Source organism: Chelonia mydas, unplaced genomic scaffold, assembly GCF_015237465.2.
Source record: "Chelonia mydas isolate rCheMyd1 unplaced genomic scaffold, rCheMyd1.pri.v2 scaffold_59_arrow_ctg1, whole genome shotgun sequence".
NCBI lineage: Eukaryota > Metazoa > Chordata > Testudines > Cheloniidae > Chelonia > Chelonia mydas.
In genome coordinates, this window is record NW_025111270.1 from 63,937 (window position 1) to 81,711 (window position 17,775).

Below are 17,775 nucleotides of genomic sequence, written 5' to 3' on the forward strand. Positions count from 1 at the left end.
CAACCTAAACCTCCCCCACTGCAACTTGAGACCATTACTCCTTGTTCTGTCATCAGCTACCACTGAGAACAGTCTAGATCCATCCTCTTTGGAACCCCCTTCAGGTAGTTGAAGGCTGCTACCAAATCCCCCCTCACTCTTCTCTTCCGCAGACTAAACAATCCCAGTTCCCTCAGCCTCTCTTCATAAGTCATATGTTCCAGTCCCCTAATCATTTTTGTTGCCCTCCGCTTGACTCTTTCCAATTTTTACACATTCCTTCTTGTAGTGTGGGCCCAAAACTGGACACAGTACTCCAGATGAGGCCTCACCAATGTCGAATAGAGGGGAACGATCACGTCCCTCGATCTGCTGGCAATACCCCAACTTATACATCCCAAAATGCCATTGGCCTTCTTGGCAACAAGGGCACACTGTTGACTGATATCCAGCTTCTAGTCCACTGTAACCCCTAGGTCCTTTTCTGCAGAACTGCTGCCTAGCCATTTGGTCCCTAGTCTGTAGCGGTGCATGGGATTCTTCACTCTGCACTTGTCCTTGTTGAACCTCATCAGATTTCTTTTGGCCCAATCCTCTAATTTGTCTAGGGCCCTCTGTATCCTATCCCTACCCTCCAGCGTATCTACCTCTCCTCCCAGTTTAGTGTCATCTGCAAACTTGCTGAGGGTGCAATCCACACCATCCTCCAGATCATTAATGAAGATATTGAACAAAACTGGCCCCAGGACCAACCCTTGGGGCACTCCACTAGATACCAGCTGCCAACTAGACACGGAGCCATTGATCACTACCCGTTGAGCCCGACAATCTAGCCAGCTTTCTATCCACCTTATAGTCCATTCATCCAGCCCATACATCTATAACTTGCTGGCAAGAATACTGTGGGAGACAGTGTCAAAAGCTTTGCTAAAGTCAAGGAACAACACGTCCACTGCTTTCCCCTCATCCACAGAGCCAGTTATCTCATCATAGAACGATGGTTAGTTTGAAAGTCAGGACACCCGGGTCCTGTTCCCAACTCTATCCCGACAGGTTGTGTGATGGAAGACAAGGCCCTTCACCTTTCTCAGCCTTCGTTTCTCCCTCTGTCAGTTGGGGAGAACAATCCTCTCACACCTGCCTCCCGGTGGGGGGAGGCTGGGGAGCTGTGGGGACCTGTTTGAGAGCGTCACTCATAGCAGTGTATCGTAGGAGGTGTCCTATCGGGTTGAGTCATTCCAGAGGATGATGTCGTGCAGCAGAACCCCGTTTTCCCAACCTGGCGTGACACAGCTTTGCACGTGAACCGAACAAACCCTGCACACAGGTCCAGAAGCCGGCGATTTCTCCTTTGGCCGCTAGATGGCGCTGCAGGCTCCCACTTCCCCCTTCTCCTGGTCAGCGCAATGGGGGTTAGTCTCCCCAAAAAGAACGCCCGTCTCGCTTTGAACGTTCCTTGACGTGCACCCTGTGGACTGTCGGGATACGTGTCCAAAAGTTGCAGGGCTTGTTTCATGGTCTACACAACGACAATCTTTCTTCCTTTTCAGACGTGACGACCTTTTTGGTCAAGATCCTTGATTATTCAGGGACTTATCCTGGAAGACCCAAAGTATTTAGGACAGGTAAGACTTAGTCTGGAAGGGCGCACAGGGCTAAAGTGTTTTTTGCCATAGCAGGTGCCTTGTCGTAAGAATGACGTCTATCCCCCTTCCAAACAAGCTCCAAATGAGCTGTTACCAGAATTGCCCTTTACCTTGGGGTACGCCCATTTATTAGAGTTACTCTTCTGGTGGGGGGGGAGATTCTGCAATTCTGTCAATGTGCTGCTTTTGTCACTTGTGTTTTCCTATGGAGCGCTACTCCTTCCTTCTGCAAGTTCCCTCCCAATGGAGCTACCCTGCAGGACCTCGGTTCCCCAGGGCTGGGGTCTTCCAGCCCCCAAATGTGATGAACACAAACACACACACACACACACACACACATTAACATAGCATGTCTGAGAAGACTGGGGAATCAGCACTCACAAGCTGACCCCTTATGTGTCCCTGGACTGAGTCAGCTGGATTGAACAGCAATTTAAAGCATATGTCCTTGGTCTCACGGGGCTGGGCTGAGCAACACCTTAATCTGCCACCCTCCTAGGCCCCAGGTTCAGCACCTCCCTATACCCACCTTCACACCACAACCATTCTGCTAGTAATCCACTTGATGAGCAAATCCCACAGGATTTTTGGGGCTGCAGGGATCTTTAGCTTTGGGACAAGGAGCGTTGCTGCAGAGTGCATGGAGAAGCCAAAAACACCCATGGGGTCGGGGGGGGGGGGCAAGGGGGAGAGCAATCAGCTTAACCATGAAAGTTATTTATTTCCAGGTAGTATCCTTACAAGGGGAGCCAAACAAACAAAACCGTTCCAAGATGAAATCTAACTGAAATTTGATGACAAAAGTTAGGGCTAGCAAACTATAACTGATCACAAAAGGCAGAGTCAGGAGGCTATACCTAGAGAGAGACAGAGGCACAGAAAGAGGCAGATGGATCTCAGCACTCCTTGAAGCTGGAATCGATCAGGGTTCCCAGGTGGCCTTGGTAGCTGAGGGACCTGAGCGCTGGAGCCAGGCAGAGCCCCCAGCACAATCAGTCAGGAAAAGCGAATGAGGAGGACTTGTGCACCTTGGAGACGAACCAATTTATCTGAGCATAAGCTTTCATGGGCTAAAGCCCACTTCATCAGATGCATGCAGGGGAAAATACAGCAGGAAGATATAGATATAGATATATACAGAGAAGAGGAGAAAATGGGGGTTGCCATACCAGCTCTTAACGAGACCAATCGATTAATTGGGCTGTTAGCAGCAGGAGAAAAAAACACTTTTGTTGTGATACCTTAATCGATTGGTCTCGTTAAGAGTTAGAATGGCAACCCCCATTTTCTCCTCTTCTCTGTATATATCTATATCTATATCTTCCTGCTGTATTTTCCCCTGCATGCATCTGATGAAGTGGGCTTTAGCCCATGAAAGCTTATGTGCAAATAAATTGGTTAGTCTCTAAGGTGCCACAAGTACCCCTCGTTCTTTCTGCTGAAGCAAACTAACAGGGCTATCACTCTGAAGCCTCACCAAAGGCTCTTATGTAAATTAAGTTGTCATGGGATAAGAGGGAAGATCCTTTCATGGATTAAGAACTGGTTAAAAGACAGGGAACAAAGAGTAGGGATAAATGGTAAATTTCCAGAATGGAGAGGGGTAACTAGTGATGTTCCCCAAGGGTCAGTCCTAGGACCAATCCTATTCAATCTATTCATAAACAATCTGGAGAAAGGGGTAAACAGTGAGGTGGCAAAGTTTGCAGACGATACTAAACTGCTCAAGATAGTTAAGACCAAAGCAGACTGTGAAGAACTTCAAAAAGATCTCACAAAACTAAGTGATTGGGCAACAAAATGGCAAATGAAATGTCATGTGGATAAATGTAAAGTAACGCACATTGGAAAAAATAACCCCAACTATGCATACAATATGATGGGGGCTAATTTAGCTACAACTAATCAGGAGAAAGATCTTGGAGTCATCGTGGATAGTTCTCTGAAGACGTCCACGCAGTGTGCAGCGGCAGTCAAAAAAGCAAACGGGATGTTAGGAATCATTAAAAAAGGGATAGAGAATAAGACGGAGAATATCTTATTGCCCTTATATAAATCCATGGTACTCCATCTTTAATACTATGTACAGATGTGGTCTCCTCATCGCAATAAAGATTTACTGGCATTAGAAAAGGTTCAGAAAAGGGCAACTAAAATGATTAGCAGTTTGGAACGGGTCCCATATGAGGAGAGATTAAAGAGGCTAGGACTTTTTGTCTTGGAAAAGAGGAGACTAAGGCGGGATATGATAGAGCTCTATAAAATCACGAGTGGTGTGGAGAAAGGGAATAAGGAAAAGTTATTACTTGTTCCCATAATATAAGAACTAGGGGCCACCAAATGAAATTAATGGGCAGCAGGTTTAAAACAAATAAAAGGAAGTTCTTCTTCACTCAGTGCACAGTCAACCTGTGGAACTCCTTGCCTGAGGAGGTTGTGAAGGCTAGGACTATAACAGGGTTTAAAAGAGAACTGGATAATTTCATGGAGGTTAAGTCCATTAATGGCTATTAGCCAGGATGGGTAAGGACTGGTGTCCCTATCCTCTGTTTGTCAGAGGGTGGAGATGGATGGCAGGAGAGAGATCACTTGATCATTACCTGTTAGGTTCACTCCCTCTGGGGCACCTGGCATTGGCCACTGTCGGTAGACAGGATACTGGGCTGGATGGACCTTTGGTCTGACCCAATATGGCCATTCTTACGTTCTTAGGTTCTTGTGTTTTCAAACAACAGGTCTTGGTTTTGTTTTGGTGTTTCTCCTACCTGTCCACATTTTCATCAGCACCCTTTGGGAGCTCCCCTTCTTAGGGTGGCTAAAAATCACAGCTAAAATTTTTATTTAAATTATGACATTTAAATATAGGGTTTTTTTAAAAATTTACATCAAATTTCTTATCTACATATTGCTAGTTCTTCTCTTCCATTTTATGGTCTTAAATTGTCAAAGTGGATGTTTTCTACTTGTTTGTTTTTTTAGTTTCCTAAGTGTTAATAAGATTTCGGATTTTATGTCGATATTTTTCTACTAAGAAGTTTCACACTTAAAATGCTCATCTGTGCTGAAAAAGACAAGCCCAAGGCCTCATTAATATCCCCTAGTATGAGACTATACAGACGCAGAATTGAAAATCAAGAGGCCTGTGCTCTGCGCCTCCTTGGTCAAGAGCTTTGAGATCTACTAGTGAAAAGCGACGTGGAAGAAGGAGAGGATTTCTGGCCAGGACACTGTACTTCCTCAAGTAAAGAGCTGAAATGCTTCAACCATCAGGATTTGCAGTTTGAAGTCAATAGGACTTGTGCCCTGAGCATTCTCGAAAACCCCTCCCTTAGGTGGCTAAAGGCAGGCGGAAGAGCCTAATTTTGGGCTCCACTTTTTGAAAACTTTGGCCGGTATAAAAAAATTGCTATTGTAAATTACTGAGAGTTTAAATAACTTTTTATTGTTAAAACAAAATTGTTTTACTGTTGAAGTGACAGATTTTATGCCACTACATGACAAGTTCTTAATAAAAATACACGGAGCCCCTGACGCTGCAAACGCTCACTGAACATTAAACCACGGGACTGTTTCTATGAGTAAAGTTCTGTGTCTGTTTAAGTGTCTGCAGGATCCGGGAATTAATTTTCAATATTTGGATTTTTGCATATAGCAATTTTATAAATCATGAGACCCGGTGGCTGGGAGGTGTGGGGGCTGCGGGCTCTGGGGTGGGGCTGGGGATGAGGAGTTTGGGGTGCAGACAGGGCAGGATTAATGCAGCGGCTTTAGGGGCTGCAGCCCTGGGCTAAGGGGGACTCCGCAAAAAGATCTCCAGGCTGCCAGAAGTGCAGATCTTTTGGTGGGGCACCCTTAGCCCGGGACCCTGGGCTGCAGCCACTAACGTCCCTGCGTCCGGCCCTTCCTAGCGGGGAGCAGGGAGGCAACTTCATGCACTGCTGTCCCTCCCTCACTGTGCTGGGCTGGAGCTGGAGCTGAGAGTGTCTGGAAGCTCCGCCTGCCCACTGCCCTTGCCTGCAGGCTCCACCCCCACAGCTCCCATTGGCTGGGAACCGCAGCCAATGGGATCTGTGGGGGCGGTGCCTGCAGCCAACGCAGGGCAGCGCAAGGAGCAACCTTCCCCCCCGGGGCCGCAGCCAGGGACGTCCGTGCCGTGCCGGCAGCTGCAGGGTCACTCCGGGGGGAGCAGCGCAGGGCCAGGGCAGGCAAGGAGCCTGCCTCAACCCCAGTGCGCCACCAAATGGGAGCTGCCCCAGGCAAGCACCCCGCACCTCAAGCCCCAGCCCTGAGCCCCCTCCTGCACCCGAACTCCCTCCCAGAGCCCCACCCCCACCCCAACCTCCTGCCCTGAGCCCCCTCCTGCACCCGAACTCCCTCCCAGAGCCCCACCCCAACCTCCTGCCCTGAGCCCCCTCCCGCACCCTAACTCTCTCCCAGACCCCCACCCCAACCTCCTGCCCTGAGCCCCCTCCCGCACCCTAATTCCCTCCCAGACCCCCACCCCAACCTCCTGCCCTGAGCCCCCTCCTGCACCCTAACTCCCTCCCAGACCCCACCTCCACCCCAACCTCCTGTCCTGAGCCCCCTCCCGCGCCCTAACTCCCTCCCAGACCCCCACCCCCACCCCAACCTCCTGCCCTGAGCCCCCTCCCACATTCCAAACCCCTGATCCCCAGCTCTGCCCGAGAGCCCGCACCCCCAGTCGGCCCCCTCACCGCCTTCCGCACCCACCCCCTGCCTCAACCTGCAGCCCCTCCTGCGCTCTGAACCCTGCATTTTTCACCACAGCCTGGAGCCTGGGGGCCAGAAAATCGAATAGCCCTGGGCCCAAAGAGGCTGCATGGGGGCTCAGGCCAGAGGACTCCCCCAAGCCCTCTCCCCACCAGCAGCACGGTGCTCTGGGGGGAAGGGGCCTCTCTCCCCCCACTGGCAGCCGCGAGCTTCGGGGCCAGGAGAGAGGCCTGTGGCAGCCCTTCATCCCCAGCTGGCTCCCCTTCCATCTACCCCTCTCCTCTCCAGGCCCCTGCTGCGTGGCCCTTCATCGCTGGTGTGCGAGCGCGCGGCTGAGAGGGAACTTAGACTCCAACCCCCTGCTCGAAGCAGGACCAAGCCCAACTAAATCATCCCAGCCAGGGCTTGGTCAAGCCGGACCTTAAACACCTTGAAGGAAGGAGATTCCACCGCCTCCCGAGGGAACCCATCCCAGTGCTTCACCACCCTCCTAGTGAAAAAGTGTTTCCTAACATCCAACCTAGACCTCCCCCACTGCAACTGGAGACCATTGCTCCTTGTTCTGTCATCTGCCACCACTGAGAACAGCAGAGCTCCATCCTCTGCAGGTCGTTGAAGGCTGCTCTCAAATCCCCCCTCACTCTTCTCTGCAGACTAAATAAGCCCAGTTCCCTCAGCCTCTCCTCATAAATCATGTGCTCCAGCCCCCTAATCATTTTCATTGCCCTCCATTGGACTCTCTCCAATTTGTCCACATCCTTTCTGTAGTGGGGGGACCAAAACTGGACACAATACTCCAGGTGCAGCCTTACCAGTGCCAAATAGAGGGGAAGAATCATTTCCCTCGATCTGCTGGCAATGCTCCTACTAATGCAGCCCAATATGCCGTTAGCCTTCTTGCTGTTAGCCTTCATGTCCAGCTTCTCGTCCACTGTAATCCCCAGGTCCCTTTCTGCAGAACTGCTGCCGAGCCACTCGGTCCCCAGCCTGTAGCGATGCATGGGATTCTACTGTCCTAAGTACAGGACTCTGCACTTGTCCTTGTTGAACCGCATCAGATTTCTTTTGGCCCAATCCTCCAGTTTGTCTATCCAGCATAGGGGTAGGGTCCAACTTTTCATTTCTACTTGATAGCACGTTATTTAATAAAATGGATACATTCAGGAGCAGTAATGGTCTCGATGAGCTTTGAAATGCAATGTCCTGAGCTTGGCCTTGGGGTGACGGTTTATTTGTGACTTTCCTGCTGTGAAGGAGGAGGAATAACATGGGTCTGAGATTCTCAGATTTATTCATCTGCAGAGGGGAAGAATGTGAGAATGGGCCTTCATGGGGTGAGATGGGACCTTCAGGGAAGTCTCTTGACGTGTTTCTTTTAAATTACAGAGTCTAGCAGGGCTCTGCTGTTTATTCCCTGCAGGTATCATGCATTCCTAGATCTGGAAGGTTTAGCTCAGTGGTTCTGAACCCGCGGCCTGTGGGCCACTTGCAGCCCAATCAGCACACAGCTGTGGCTCATGTGACATCCTCAGGGGCATTCAGGTAGTATCTGTGTTGTGTGGATCCAGCCCACATAAGGAGGGGGCTCAGGACTGGGGCAGAGGGTTGGAGTGTTGGGGGAGAGGGCTCCAGCTGGGGGGGTGGGCTCTGGGGTGGGCTTGGGGCTGAGGGGTTTGGGGTGCAGGAGGGGGCTCAGGACTGGGGCAGAGGGTTGGAGTGCTGGGGGAGAGGGTTCCAGCTGGGGGTGTGGGGTCTGGGGTGGGCTTGGGGCTGAGGGGTTTGGGGTGCAGGAGGGGGCTCAGGACTGGGGCAGAGGGTTGGGGTGCAGGGAGTGAGGGCTCCTGGTGGGGGTGCAGGCTCTGGGGTGGATCCAGGGATGAGGGGTACAGGCTGCAGCGGGGAGTGAGGAGTCCCCCCAGCCCTCTCTCTGTGCAGCATCCTGGGGCCAAGGGAGAGGCACCTCTCCCCGCCTGCACGGCCTTGATAGCCTGCTGCACAGCCACGTGGCTTAGAGGGAACTTAGGTAGCTGCCAGGCAGCATGAAGGAAACACCACTGAGTGGTGCGATCCCCACAGTCATTGATACAAACAGGCTGCTCCATGTGTCATGGCAGTCACACAGCCAGACCGCTTTGGACCAGTTGGGAGACACCCCCAGTGGTGCCCTGCACGTATGGCTGGCGGAGGAGGAGGAAATTGGGCAGTTACCTCTGCATGACATTTTCCTGGAGTGGCTTCCCTGGGTGGAGTGCCACGTCTGGGCTTGGCCGACTAGCATGGGCTGGTGGGGCAGGAGAGTGCTGCAGAGCTGAGAGGAACGGCTCTGGGAACCGGACGTGGGGAGGTTGAAGTGTAGGTTCCTGGAGACCTGTGCAGCGCTCAGCATGGAGCTGCAGGGGTGGAGTCCTGACACGAGAGTTCCCCTCGGCCCCAAGAAGCATGTGGCCAGGGCCAGTCTTAGGGCAGGGCAGTGTGGGCCCCTGCCTAGAGTGCTGTAGCCAGGGGCACCGTGGTGCAGAGGCTGCCTGCGGGGTGCAGCCTGGCGTGGCAAGAGCGTCTGCTTCCCTGCTCCTGAGCAGAGCCCCCCTGCTCCCCACCCCCAGGGTGTCCCTCCCAGCCTGGCTCCAAGTTCTGCCCCTGCCCTCTGCCCCTGCCAGCCGGGTCTCCCTGTGACGTTGCGCTCCGTATTCTTTACGGAAATGTGCTCAGGAGTATGAATATGACGTAACTGGAATATGCTTTATGCAAACTGCCTCTTGTGACAGATTATTGAAAAAGTTCTCATCAACTGAATGTGTTCATCCTATTTGTCTGCATGTGTCATTTCCATGTCTGAAGTTAGAAATATGAGGTATAAACGTGGATTACTAATGTAGTCAGACGAAGGGAGGGCCATTAATGGTATTTCAGGAACTGGATGGCTCCAGTTAACTAGAACTAGTTGTGAATGGTTTTGTTTTCCTGTAAGCCCATTCCTGCGGATGTGTAGCCCATAAAGTATGGAGACTGGGGTCTCACAGGGACATGTGACCATGTCACCTGATACTGGAATCCATCTTAAACCAGGTACTTTTCCATAAGGAACTGGGAGGGTCAAGCTGAAATAAGGACTCCCGCCTTTTGCCAGATCTATATAAGGGGGTGAAACAGGAGAGGAGCTGCGGCCAGTCAGGAGAAAGCCCCTGCTCACCATCCAGGATGTCTGCTGGAACTAACAGAAACTAAACAGCGGGAAGGATTGGGCCCGGACTAGAAATGCATCCAGTGTGTGAAAAAAAGCTTATTGGAACATCTTTGAGGGTGAGATATTACATGGAGCCAGTTTCTTAGTGTATTAGGTTTAGCCTTGTGTTTGTTTTATTTTACTTAGTAACTTACTTTGTTCTGTCTGTTATCACTTATAAACACTGAAATCCTACCTTTTATACTTAATAAAATCACTTTTGTTCATGATGTAAGCAGAGTCAGGATGAGCTCCACCATGACATCTGGTGGTGAGGTGTGGCAAGTTGTGGAAAAGAACTTCAGGGGCCGATCTCATTTACATAGGCACACCCACCCCGCCTACAATGAGGCCATAACTGCCCAAATGGTCACTTTGGCTGTTGTGGGATCCCCAGTGTCTCTGTTATTGGGGCGGGAAGAATAAATTGTTATTACCCCGATTATGGGAATTGTGCTTGGAACTGTACTTGGCCTTTTGTTATGATGGAGGGACTCACCATCAACTAAGTAGCACTCGCTAGGCAAGGGACATGGGTTCCAAAACTCTGTGACTGGAAAGAGGCTTGAGACAGGTCTTAATACCTGGTGGTGTGGGCTCCTTTGTGAGTGCCTGATACACCAATTGTACCTCTGTCTCTCTCCACTGTGGAATGTCAGAGCTAATTTTGGGTCTATTAAGAGTTTTGCTACAGGTACTGTGCTGAATTCGCTTTGGCCTTACAGTGCACCAGCAGTAGGGCTCCTACTACTATGAGCTGAAATCACTGAGAGCTGACATCACTGAGCACTGTGTCAAGTAGTGGGGAGCCGGAAGATCTAGAGTGCAGTGGTGCTGTTCGTGGATAGGCTGGCGGAGCTTTCACGAGACGGCGAGCTGTGCAGAGCAGAGCTGTTCGTGAGACAGCGGAGTGGAGCCCTGTGGGGCAGTCAGCTTCAGGACGCGTAAGGTGCCCCTTACATCTTTCTCCACACACAAGCACAATTTAGCCAGACTGGGGAGTAACACTCTGCAGATGAACTTTTGAACTCTGGGGCTGGACTTTTTGGACTTTGAGTGATTTGTGGATTGCTGGACTTAAGAGACGTTTGGGTTCTGGGACTCAAGAACCCGAGGGAAAGGATGTGGCCCAATTTGCTGGGGTGGGTCTTTGCTCATGGTTTGGTTAATGAACACTAGTTGTGGTGTTTCCCCAATTTAATGCTGATGTCGTTTACCTCATGTTATTAAAGATTCTCTGCTACACCGAGACTCTGTGCTTGCGAGAGGGGAAGTATTGCCTCTTTGAGGCGCCCAGGGGGTGTGTAAGATTTTCCCAGGTCACTGGGTGGGGGCTCGAGCCAGTTTTGCATTTGCTTTGATGAGAGGGAACCCCTGTGTACTGAACCTGGCCCTTGCTGCTATCAACTTGGCCTGGCAGAAGGGTTACAATTAATAATCCCAGAGTAAGTCATTGGTCCCTGGGGGGAGAGCAGTGTGTGCAGATCTCTCTTTACAAGGAGAAAGAGGGCGAATAATATGAACTCACACTGCGTACAACTTACACAGGGTGAGACGAGTTTATGTGGGGTTCAGGCTCCCAGGAAGGCGCTGCACTGGGTGCTGGGGCAAGACCCTGTAACTGAGCCGCCCCAGGGCTGAGTGAATCTCCGTGTCTGTATTCGGCAGAGGGTGTGGCCCTGTCTCTGGGTCTGTGCTGGAGGGGGCCTGCAGGGTCTGGCTCAGCAAGGCAGAGTCAAGGGGTGCCCAGGCTGGCAGAAGGGTTGGGCTCCGTGGCAGCTCAGGACATCAAGTGACAGTCCCAAGGGGGGCTCTACAAGTGAACCCGCCACACTCCCCTTCCCCTCCCCCCACCACCCCAGATTGTCCCAGCCCTGCCGTTCCTCTTTCCATGGGCCCAATGGAAGATGAATGGGGCCAGCCAACGGGAGCTGGAATTGCCAGACTCTTCCAGGTTGGGAAGCGAGGGGAGGGGAAGGGAAGGGATGGGAACTAAAACTGCTGGGCAAAGAGACCAGTAAATCTTAGGGGGTCCCGATCCAGTCCCCCAGCTTCTAGCCCACCCCCGCTCCCAGGGGACCTCTCCCTGTGCCCCAGCTCACACCCACCCAGCTTCAAGGGCCCCCCCGTGCCTCTAGGTCCCAGCCCACCCAACTCCCAGGAGGCCCCTCTCTGTGCCCCCAGAGCCAGGGGGACTCTTCCCTATACCCAGAGCTCCCAACCCCCGGCCATGTCCACACAGCTCCCAGGAGGCCCCCTCCCTCTGCCCCACAGGTCCAAGCCTCCCAGTTCTCAGCCCCCAGTTTTCAGGGTCCCCTGCTGCATGCCACACTCTGAGCCTACAGGTCCCCATGCTCCCCAGCTCTCAGGGGCTCCCCCTTTTTCTTATTCAGCCCAAAGGGACATGCTAGTGCAGGGGGTTGGGGATATTTCGGGAGTCAACCTTCCACCATCACCACCCACCCTAGCTACCTCCATTGCGCTGGAGCATGTTAACCCCCCCTCCCCCAATAACCCCCTGCTCTGGGCCGGGGGAGGGGCATTTGAACATTGGTGATGCTCAGCATTGGGGTGGGAGAAATCTGCCCTTCTGGAGCCCGCATGTCACTGCCCCCTCCCGGTATCCCCACACCAGTGTGAGTCTATCTAGCCAGGTCTGGCTCCTTCCCCCCCTTTCTGGGGCTCTCAGGTCACCGTGCGCCCCGGCCACCACAGCCCTCTGGTGCCCTCCTGTCACAGCGCCCCCCCTTGGGCTGCCGACCCTCTGGGCTCTGGCAGAGGAGCTGGATGCGGGGCTGAGTGGGAGAGGTTGGGAGGTGCAGGAGAGGGACGCCGGCCCCAGGGCCCACTCACCCTGTCGGAGCGCGGCCGAGCGCCTGCTCCATCGTCTTGGCTGTCCTGCTCAGCGACCAGATGAGGGGTCCCTGGGGCACTGGCTGGGGGAGTTAATGTGACCGCTGTGGGGTTTCCCATGGGGCCCGTCACCGTGGCACCCAGACGTGAGTCACTGTGGGGCAAGACCGGCCCTCCGGGTGGGTGACGTGGTCAGGGAGGTGCTGTGGTTAAGAGGCAAGAAGCTGGGTGGGCCTGGAGTGCGAGGTCACGGAAGGGAGTTGGGGCAATGGGGGGTAGAGGCAGGGTGGGCTGGGGGGAGAAGGGGAGCCTTGGAAGGCGTCTACGGACAGGGGTGCCAAAATACAGGTTTGCCCAGGGTGCTGTTTTCCCTAAGGATGGCCCTGCACATGGCCAGCGCCAGGCGGGAGCTCCCCACATCCGAGAGGCCCAGGCGTGTAGCTAACCAGTGCAGTGCAGCTGGATCGACGGCTGGGGACGCGTGTGCTGCTCCAGAGGGGTGCTGCTCGGCGGGGGCATGAAGCTTGGCCATGCACAGGAAGTTCCTGATGGCTTTGCCTGTCTGAGGTTCCTGAGTGGCATTGTGGGACTCATGTGCCTCATCCTTGCCCCCCGCACCAGCTCTTACAGCTTATCAAAGGCCTGGGCTATTTCTTCATGGTGCTGCAAGGCCTGGTTGGTCTCCCTGGCAAGGTCACCGGTATTCACGTGGGGTGGCCTGGACAGGTCGGTGGTGACAGGAGCTTCTGCTTTGTTTTCTGCAATGAAGAGGGGAACCTTTGCTCCCCAGGCGAGTGTGGACACTCAGGTGTTTGTGGTTCTGAGAGACCCACCTCACCCTCTGCTTCCCTGGCGCAGGAACCTCTCCCTGGAGAGGAGACAGCAGCTCTGGACTATACGCTGGGGAGGTGCAGATGGACAGCTCTGTGCCAGGTGCTTCGGGGAGATCCCCGCTGATGGGTGGGTGGCGGACGGGGAGAGATTTTCTGGAACAGGCAGAGAAGCTGCCACTGTGTAACACCCGAAACAGGAAAGGAAATAGGGGCGTGAAGGTGCCGTGAATCCGCCAAGGTGGAAGGGTGGGAAATGAATGTGCTGTAAGCAAAGAAATGACTGAAATATGTTGCAGTTTTGATTTTATTAGGAATTGATGCTCTGGGGAATGTTACATATTGACGGAAATATTCCAGACTGACTTTTTTTAGTAGAGTTGGACACTTAAAAAATAAATAACACCAATTGATTAAAAAAATTAACAAATAACAGAGTGCAGAAAGAGCCAGATTCACTCTCCTGTGGGCTATTAGATGTTGTGGGGTTCCTGGAGGCTTGGAGTAGAAGAGTGGGCTCAGGGCCAGGGCAGGGGATGGGAGTGTGGGAGGGGGGGCAGCTCCAGCTGGTGGGGTGGGATCCGGGGTGGGTCCGGGGACGGGACGGGGGTTGAGGTGCAGCAGGAGGTTTGGCCTGCGGTATCTGGGAGGGAGTTTGGGTGTTCTCATATTGGAGGATTTTACCTTGAGGTGTGTTCCAGAGAGGCAGGGAAGGGTCTTGTTCAAAAAGGCAATGGGTAAACCAGGAAGATTTGTAGCGTTGCTATTTAGGAAGATGGTGCCCCACAGCTGGTGCAGAAGTGGAGGGGAAACACCCCCTGTCCTGCCAGCCGTTGCCATGACATGTATTGTGTCATGCCAAAATACAGCACTGTCCGCCCCTTAGAGAAGAGAATTTAACACCCAAAGCACAAACAACACTGCAAAATTAATGGACTTTTGCAATATTTGGTCTGAACCCAAGAGGTTAACGATGTCGCCACAAATGCCTTATCTCTATGCATCATGAAATGTCTCTGTAGCCTCCTCTGGGCTAGTTGCCTCCCATTAGAGTGATTGCTTGAAGCTGTGAAGGGAGCTAAAGGCTCAGGGCACAGATCACCCTGTGAGCCAAAGGACTTTGTTGCTTTTCCTCTTTCCCTAGCTGCTGTTACGATAAACATGCCAGCTCTGCCCTGTGCTGGAGGCTTAACCCGAAAGGTGCTGCCCCCTTGCCCAGCGGAAGGAGGTCTGTTGTTCATGGGAGACGGCAGATCCGTGTCCAACTCCCTTCTTTGCCAAGCTGATCCAGCTCATTCCTCCATTCAGTCCTGCGACACTGAACACAGTTAATGGCAGCTGGGGGCCCTGCAGATGCATGTGGACTTGAAATCTCCGGCACCCACCACACTAACAACGGCCCTGTCCCTTCGTCCCGCCGTGTGTCTGCGTATTATGGCACCCAGTGGCTATTGCCAGCCCCCGGCACCACATCATGAGTGCCAGGAGATGGACAAAGGTGACGGGCAGCAACTTGGGAGAGGCAGACCCCGCTCTGTGAGGATTTGCTATCTGAAGTCCAGGAGATGGGGATGGGTGGGTGGGATGTAGCAAATGCTGACAGCATAGCAAACGGGAGGATCTAGGTGCCAGTGTCTGCTACTGGTAGCAAATTGTGCCAGGGAGCAGTCTTGGGACGAGCCTCGTAGGAGCCCATCCCTAGTGCTGCTCAGCAGATCAGAGATTGAACTTCCTGGGTCAGAGGCCACCACTGCTGCCTTTATTGCCCTGGTTCTCAACCTATTTGCCATTGTGGGCCGTGTACAGTATGACCTGTATGGCCCGGGGATGTCACATGGGTCGCCGTCGTGTGTAGACTGGGTCACAAGCAGCTCCTGGGCTGCGGGTTGAGAACTTCTGCTTTAATGTGATCCAGGAACCGGGCTGAGCCGCTGCGGCTCCCCCGTGGGGTGTGAGCAGGGAGCGCCCTTCCCTAGCGCCCCTCTGTGCCCGGGCGGGGGGAGTTCTCCGGGCGGGGGCTGGAACCAGCCCCTCGGGCAGCCCCAGGCTCTGCCAACACCAGCTCCTGAGCTGCAGACTCCAGGTGAGGGGAGAGACGTTTGGGAAAGGGCTGGGGCTGGGCAGGAAAGTGACTCTGCACCAATGGCCCCTCCTCACCCCAGCTCTGCTCCCCGGCAGGGGTCTGCCAGTCCCAAAGCTGCTGTCCTCCCTGACACCCCCAGGCTCTTACCCAACCCCTCCTTCCTGGGCAGGAGAGTGACTGCTGCGCCAGATTTTTAATCAGGGATGTGGGGAACCCAGGATATCTGCAGCGTGACAAGGTGAAGGAGAGAGGATGTGGGAGGGATGGCCCTGAGTTGGGGAGCTGCGGGGTTATGGGAGAGCCAGGAAGTAACAAAGGAGGTGATGTCATCATCATGAACAGATCGGATTATGAACAGGAGGCCACTAGACAACAAACACATTTTACAGGCCACTATCCTCTGATCCCACTGAGGAGTACCAAAAGAAACTACACCATCTGCTCAAGAAACTCCCTAAAGATACACAGGAACAAATCCGCACAGACACACCCCTAGAGCCCCGACCAGGGGTATTCTATCTGCTACCCAAGATCCATAAACCTGGAAATCCTGGACGCCCCGTCGTCTCAGGCATTGCCACCCTGACAGCTGGATTGTCTGGCTATGTAGACTCCCTCCTCAGGCCCTACGCTACCAGCACTCCCAGCTGTCTTCGAGACACGACTGACTTCCTGAGGAAACTACAATCCATCGGTGATCTTCCTGAAAACACCATCCTGGCCACTGTGGATGTAGAAGCCCTCCACACCATCATTCCACACAAAGATGGACGACAAGCCGTCAGGAACACTATCCCCGATAATGTCACGGCTAACCTGGTGGCTGAACTTTGTAACTTTGTCGTCACCCATAACTATTTTACATTTGGGGACGATTTGTACCTTCAAATCAGCGGCACTGCTATGGGTACCCACATGGCCCCACAGGATGCCAACATGTTTATGGCTGACTTAGAACAACGCTTCCTCAGCTCTCATCCCCTAATGCCCCTACTCTACTTGCGCTTCATTGATGATATCATCATATGGACCCACAGGAAGGAGGCCCTTGAAGAATTCCACTGGGACTTCAACAATTTCCATCCCACCATTAACCTCTGCCTGGACCAGTCCACACAAGAGATCCACTTCCTGGACACTACCATGCAAATAAGTGATGGACACATAAACACCACCCTTCACTAGAAACTTACTGACCGCTATGCTTACCTACATGCCTCCAGCTTTCATCCAGAACACAGCGCATGATCCATCATCTACAACCAAACCCTAAGATACAACCACATTTGCTCCAATCCCTCAGACAGGGACTGACACCTTCAGGATCTCTTTCAAGCATTCTTAAAACTACAATACCTACCTGGGGAAGTGAGGAAACAGATTGACAGAGCCAGACAGGTACCCAGAAATCACCTACTACAGGACAGGCCCAACAAGGAAAATAACAGAACGCCACTAGCCATCACCTTCAGCCTCCACCTAAAACCTCTCCCAGTGCGTCATCATGGATCTACAACCTATCCTGGAAGACGATCCCTCACTCTCAAAAACCTTGGCCAGTCCTCGCTTACAGACAGCCCCACAACTTGAGGCAAATATTCATCAGCAACTACACACCACACCACAGAAACACTAATCCAAGGACCATCCCCTGCAACAAACCCCGTTGCCAACTCTGTCCCTATATTAACTCAAGTGACAACATCACAGGACCTAACCACATCAGCCACACCATCAGGGGCTCATTCACCTGATGTCAAATATGCGATTATGTGCCAGCAATGCCCCTCTGCCATGTACATTGGCCAAATCGGACAGTCTCTATGCAAAAGAATAAATGGAGACAAATCTGACATCAAGAATGGGAACTTTCACAAACCGGTGGGAGAGCACTTCAAACTCCCTGGACACTCAGTGACAAACTTGAAAGTTGCCGTACTTAAAAAAACCCTTCAAAACCAGACTTCTGTGTGAAACTGCTGAGCTGGAATACATTGGCAAGTTTGATTGTATTGCACTCGGCCTGAATAAAGACTGGGAATGACTGGCTCGCTACAAAAGATTTTCTCCCTCTTCTGGTATTCACAACTTCTCATCAACAGTTAGTAATGGGCCACATCCCCCCTGATTGTATTGACCTCTGCACAGTAATGCTTCACACCCATCTCTGTAAGCATATATTTATTCCCCTGCTAAACTCCAGCTTGCATTTCTGTATCCAAAGAAGTGGGCTGAAGCCCACAAAAGCTTATGCTCTAATAAATGTGTTAGTCCTTAAGGTGCCACAAGAATCCTCATTGTTTTTCCAGGAAGTAAAGTTATTATTTATATTATATAGCTAATATTATATCATTAATATATAGAATCATAGAATCATAGCACTGGAAGGGACCTCGAGAGGTCATCAAGTCCAGTCCCCTGCACTCATGG